The 7,109-nt window shown below is 36.8% G+C and overlaps 1 pseudogene; it reads left to right on the top strand.

Annotated features, from left to right (window-relative positions):
* Positions 1 to 251: 251 nt before the first annotated feature.
* On the top strand, positions 252 to 864 carry LOC116751804 (annotated as a pseudogene).
* The last annotated feature ends 6,245 nt before the right edge of the window (positions 865 to 7,109 follow it).

Raw genomic sequence — 7,109 nt, forward strand, 5'->3', positions numbered from 1 at the left:
GCCCGTTCTCCGCAACAAGAAGCCACCACAGTGAGAAGCGCGCACACCGCAATGAAGAGTAGTCCCCACTCGCCGCAACTAAAGAAAGCCTGTGTGCAGCAACGAAGACCCAACGCGACCAAAAATATAAATAAATAAATGTATAAAAAAGAAAGCAAGATTTAAAAAGTTAAGGAAAAATAGCTCCCCAGCCCCCTCCCCCTCAGATGTGGCTGGAGCTTGAGGCGTGCAGGGCCGGAGACACAGCAGACCCAGGACCCAGAGCTGCTCGGAGGCGGTGAATAATAGCTCTTCAAGTCTGCAATAAAAAATGGCCTCCAATAAAACTACATTGCAAAAAATGGGAAAAAAACAGAATGGAAAGAGTAAAAAAGTCGAAGAGGCAGAACCTGAAGAATTTGTGGTAGAAAAAGTACCGGACCATCATGTAGTGAATGGGAAGGTGGAGTATTTCCTGAAGTGGAAGGGATTTACAGATGCAGACGATACCTGGGAACCCGAAGAAAATTTAGATTGTCCAGAGTTAATTGAAGCATTTCTTAATTCTCAAAAAGCTGGTAAAGAAAAAGATGGAACAAAAAGAAAATCTTTATCCGACAGTGAATCTGATGAACCTAGCAAATCAAAGAAGAAAAGAGATGCTGCTGACAAACCAAGAGGTTTGGCCAGAGGTCTCGACCCAGAGCTATAACTGGTGCCACAGACAGCAGTGGAGAATTCATGTTTCTCAGGAAATGGAAAGTTTCAGATGAGGCGGACTTGGTGCTGGCAAAAGAGGCAAATATGAAGTGTCCTCAAATTGTAATTGCTTTTTATGAAGAGAGACTAACTTAGCATTCTTGTCCAGAAGATGAAGCTCAATAATTGTTTGCATTGCTTTTTATATATATTTATTTTTGTTTTGATTTATTAGTGTGAAGAAATAACTACATTCTAATGAAAATCAAGTTTGATATGTTTGTTTTGAAGTAGTATTGGGGAAGTTATGGGGTTTTGGGGGGGGTTTGTTTTTGTTTTTTTTGCATCTGTAGCACTGGTTACTTTGAACAAATAAAAGCTTTCTGTAGTTGCTTCCTTTAGCAGAAAAGAACATTTGATACCACGGTATATTATTTCCTCTGCATTAGAGAACAGCTTTTCTAAATGTTGGGGGAAATCTCCGTAGTCATTACTTAATCAGAATTTAGAATTTGCATTTAACTCATATATGCCCGAGGACCATTCTGGGTTTTTTGTATGTGTATACATAAAACACATATGTAAATGGTTTGGGGTTTTTTTGGTTATTGTTTAAATACATTTACCAAAACAAAACTAGCCTTTCACAACCATGGATAAGCCCATGTTTCTGGGATTCTGTCATTTTGAGCAATATAAGAAATCACTTCAACTTAAATTGAAAATTTAAGTCTTAACCTTTCAAATTAAATAATTTTGTAATTAATTAGGCAAATTAATGTAAACAATTTAAATTGGATATTTTTTTAAAGCAGCCTTACCAGAATCTGCAGCCGTATCTACCATCATATAAAGGCAGTTTTATATGTAAAACCCCTGAAAGGAAAATTTTATCTCTGTCAACCCAAATGAAAAAACTAGAAAAATTCTGGTATGTTTTAATTAGCCAAGCAAGACTTAGTTAAATGGACATTTAAAGCTTCATTTTGGCAAACCATTCTTTTATAAGAAGTTGAAATCCCCGTGCTGTGTTTACTGAAAGACTGTGATACATGGACTGTCTCAGCCTTGTTAATGGAAACCTAATCAGATGGTTAGAGATGTTGGCAATTTAGGATCTGCAGGAATAAATGAGTGAACAAACTTTTCTAATCTAAACTTGACCTTCATGTTTTTTCAAACTTTACCCCAACCCATTCCTTACATGTAGGCTCAATCTTCTCAGTATTTTGGGTTACTGGTGCAGCAGAAGCCAGGAAAAACAATAACTTTGTAGTAATCAGAATATTATTCAACTATATATTGTTTACTCTATTGTAAATACTGGTGAACAGTGGTCAGTAAATAGTTTTATATTCCTTTAAAAAAAAAGTTGATAAAATGTATACTAATATTATTCTTCAGGCTAATTTAAAGCATTACACTTTGTTAAAAATAATAAATTTTCTTTCGAGAAAATGACCTTTCAAACTGAATTTCTTTAACTCTTGAGGTTGAGCGTCCTATGTCTGTTGGCCATTTTTATTTCCTTCTGTGTGAATTATCCATAAAATTTGCCACTTTCTATTGAAACATATGTGTGTATATATAAATAATTTGCAAGAACATTTTATATATTACAGAAATTAGACCTTTTGACTGTCATTATACTGTATTTCCCAAGTTTGTCATTTATACTTTCTTTGTTTATGGCATTTTCTGTAAAAATTTATTTTTTCACTGTTATGTTTAAAAAGGTAGCTTTGATACTTCTTATAACAGAGAAAGAATTTGGATGTTAAGCCTAGTTTCACAAATCTATTTCGTGCCAATAACAAGAAGGCAGGGAACCACTGTATAATTTGTGAGGCAATTTGCAGAAGACTTCCTGTTAGTCTCTGGCATCATTAAACAATAGCCGTGTGCTGATTTGGCTACTTTCCATGCAAGGCCTGAGCCACCCTATCAGCACTCACATCAGTTTGCAATGCCTGGTTGATCAGAATAGGTGTTAGCACCAGCCCATAAAGCTACCGCTAATTTATGGATTTGTTGAAATGTTGAGTGATTTGCTGCTGAGAGAAAGAATTTAAGAAAGAGAAGGATGAAAGAAAGCTGGAAAGGAGGGAGAGGGAAAATAAACAAAGAGAAAAGGAAAGGACAAAATAAAAGAAATAGGAAAAGAAAAAGACAAAGAAAGAAGTGGAAAAGAAAGTTATTGAAAGAAAATGGAAAGGTAAAAAAGGGAGAAAGAATAGAAGGAAAGAAAGAAGAGAATCAAAATATAAGTAAAGGTGGAGGACGGATGGATGGATGGGTAAATGGATGGATAGATGGGAGGGAAAAGAAGGAAGCAGGGGAGGCAGGGAGGAAAAAGAAATCAAAATATAAAACTTCAGGCTAAATTCATTTCAATTATACAAAGAATCATAAATCCTAGGGATGAAAGGGAATACAAAGTTCCTTTAAATCTAAAGCTCTCCTTTTGCAGGAAGAAAAACTGAAGCCCAGTAAAGTTGAGTAAATTCCCCCAAGCTCACACAGCATGTTCATAACCGAATGAGAATCAGATTCCAGCCCAGTCTCCTGACTTCCAGTCTAATATACCTTCTCTCACATTTTGTTTCACTGGAAACTTGCTATTGGTTTGAGTTGACTTCCAACAACTTCCAACATAAATACTATTATAGCCCAAAGTGGGCCTTTTGCCAGACCAGAAAATCTTACCCCATGTGATTTTATTAAATTGTAACACATTGTCATAACAGAATTTAACCTATGATGTGTAAACACCAAAAAAACAAATGAGCTAGCAGTTCCTTCCTACTTTTTAAAAAAAAAAAATTAAAAGGGAAAGCTGTTTGCAACCTATAATAGAAAAATGTATTTCAAAGGAAATAACTTAGGAAAAGGCCAAAGTCTTCATTACTATTTGGTAGAATTTTGATTTTGTGCCATAGATACCTGAGAAACATTGTGCTTTTTTCTATTGCTGTTTAGGAACAGATAGTTAAAGAGAAAGAGAAGCGGGAGGTGGCTGTAATTGCAGTTGGCTTTTCATTTCAGTGAGTGTGATTTAAGTTCGAGATATGACTTTCCTAAGAAGGGGAGTGGATGGTGAATGGTTGAACATCAAAAAGAAAAATTATGAATGACTGGAAAACCATAGTATTTCTCCAAATGCCCTTAAACACAGAAAAGATCCCCTTTCACTTGATGTAAATGTGCCCCTCATTCTTGTTGTCAGGAGGCAGGACTGAGTGAGACCACAGATTTCTTTCACTCCTATGATTCTCTGTGATCCTCTAACAGTATAAAAAAAAAATCCCTTTTCCCTAAATAACCAGTTATTTTTTCTGTAAGCCCATTTTTATTATTTTTTGAATTTTATTTTTTTAATACAGCAGGTTCTTATTAGTTATCTGTCTTATACATATTAGTGTATATATGTCAATCCCAATCTCCCAATTCATTCCACCACAACCCCGCCTCCTCCTGCCCCCTGCTTTCCCCCCTTGGTGTCCATACATTTGTTCTCTATATCCGTGTCTATTTCTGCCTTGCAAACCGGTTCATCTGTACCATTTTTCTAGATTCCACATATATGCGTTAATATATATTTGTTTTTGTCTTTCTGACTTACTTCACTCTGTATGACAGTGTCTAGGTCCATCCATGTCTCTACAAATGACCCAGTTATTGCTTTGACTTTCTATTTTACTTTGGCAATGGGGAACTTGCTTCATTCTATTAATTTATTTTGAATGGCACTCTGCTATATTATCTTAGCTGTTTAGAATTGGTGCCAATGCTGTCAGAGTATTTAGTTTCATCCATTCATTCAACAAGTATGTATTGAGCTAAGTACCCACTGGGTACTGTTTTAGGTGTTAGGCATACAGCATAAACATCACAGATTAAAAACTCTGCCCTCACAGAATTGGCATTCTGGTGGGAGGGTGGGCAGAGATAGACCATAAATAAATTGGTATGATCGCATATGGTGTGTTAGGAAGTAATAAGTGCTACTGTGAAAATGAAACAAGGGGCTAGAAAGGGCAGGGGTAGTAAAGGAGCCTTAATTTTCAGTAAGATGATAAGGAACCAAGGCAGATGGACTCTCTGATGAGAAAACACTTGAGCAAAGACCTGAAAGAGATAAGGAGTGAGACACAGGTATATGATCCCTTGGTTCTAGTATCCCCGGTGGACACCAAAATCCATGGATGCCCAAGTCCCTTATGTAAAGCGATCGAATTGCCATTGGCAGTTGGTTGAATCCACAGATGTGGAACCTGCGGGTACTGACTTTATCTGAGACATCTTTCAGGAAAAGGGAACAAACCTGAGGAGACACCTTTGGGCTGAGTGGCGGAGGCACTGTGAGTGAGGGGAAGAGCTCAGAGAGGTTGGTGCCCAGAGCTTGTAGGGCTGAATAGCCATTGGAAGGACTTTGGCTCTAACTGTGAGTGAGATGAAAAGACGAGACACTGGGGATGCTTGAGCAGAGGGCCGTGACCCACATTTTCACACTATCACAGTGGCTGCTGGGTCGAGAACAGCAAGAAGGGCAAGGGCAGGGGCAGACCCACCAAAAGGGACAATGCCAGTCTAGGCAGGAGGTGATGATTTGTGTCATGATAGTACTGGGGAAGGAACTATGTGGCAGATTCTGATATACTGAGGCTAGAAATAAGAGAATTTGTTAACGGACTGCATGTGAGGTACGAAAGAAAGGGAGGAGTCAGGATGATTTCAATACGGTCTCATTACCTTCATTCCATTATATAGTCACATAAATCTTCAAGATCCACCACAACCTTCTTCTTCTCTACCTCCACCCACTCCAGGTCCAGTCATATTTACAGCCAATATGTTAATACAAGTTGTCTGCCATTAGGCCTTACAGAATCTATTCTGATTTTCCCTTCATATGAGCTTACAGAGTCCAGACTGAGTTTGACTGTCATTGTAACTAGATTTTTGTTATACATGTTTCTTCTTCCTTTCCTATGGTTTCTAGAATTTTATTTATGTTTTCATGGTCTGATTGTATATGAGCTTCTGTTGTTATTTTTAAACTGGGGAAGCATACTTGGGAGGGAGGGAGAGATGAAGGAAAGGAGGAGGGAATGGATGGATGGATAGATGGATGGATGGATGGATGGATGGATGGATGGGGAAAGAGATAAAGGGATGGTACAGCCACTGTGGAGAAAAGTATAGAGGTTCCTTAAAAAACTAGAAATAGAACTACCATATGACCATAATTCGAAAAGATACATGCACACCCATGTTCATTGCAGCACTGTTTACAATAGCCAGGACAAGGAAGCAAACTAAATGTCCACCAACAAAGGAATAGATCAAGAAGATGTGGTACATATATACAATGGAATATTACTCAGCCATAAAAAAGAATGAAATAATGCCATTTACAGCAACATAGATGGACCTAGAGATTGTCATACTAAGTGAAGTAAGCCAGACAGAGAAAGACAAATGTCATATGATATTGCTTATATGTGGAATCTAAAAAAAAAAAAAGATACAAGTAAACTTATATACAAAACACAAATAGACCCACATAGAAAACAAACTTATGGGGAACGGGGGGAGGGATAAATTAGGAGTTTGGGATTAATATATACACACTACTATATACAAAATAGATAACAAACAAGGATGTATTGTATAGCACAGGGAACTCTACTCAATATTTTGTAATAATCTATAAGTGAAAAGAATCAGAAAAAGAATATATATATAACTGAATCACTTTGGTGTACACACCTGAAACTAAAACAACATTGTAACTCAACTATACTTCATTTTAAAAAAAAGAGAGCTAAAGGGAAAAAGCTAGGCAAAGGTTGGGGTGGGGGGATTGTTGAGAGAGAGAGGGAGAGAGAGAATATGAAATGGCCAAATAATAACTAGATAAGTTGAGTTGGAAAGTAAAGAAGTAAATGCAAGGAGACAGAGAGAGTAAAAGAATGTGATGGCTCAGGATAGATTCATCACCCCTCTTGGAACAATTAAAAAAAATAAGTGTAGCCGGTGTAGCAGCAGTATGTCCCCAAGCTGATGACTAATAGAACTTAAGGTAATAGTTCACATTAATTTATTTTGAGGCAAAGGATAAAAAAAGAGACAACAAAATTTAAAAGACTAAGAGGAAAACCTAAGTTCAGTATATGCTAATTCAGAAAAATGTTTTTATAACTTCAAGAAGGAGGACAGCATTCTAAATTTATTGTTCTAAAAAGATAGCAAGATAGGATAAATAGTAGCACCAGGATGATGACTTGGATGTGTTAAATTTATCACCTTGAGACCAGATTTATTTATATATTCATGCTCCATATCCTTGCATGATAGCTTTTAAGAATATATATAATAGAAAAGCAGAAACGAAACAAGTGGAGGAAACAGAGTGAAGAGAAAATATT

This window comes from Phocoena sinus, chromosome 3, assembly GCF_008692025.1.
Source record: "Phocoena sinus isolate mPhoSin1 chromosome 3, mPhoSin1.pri, whole genome shotgun sequence".
Taxonomy (NCBI): Eukaryota; Metazoa; Chordata; class Mammalia; order Artiodactyla; family Phocoenidae; genus Phocoena; species Phocoena sinus.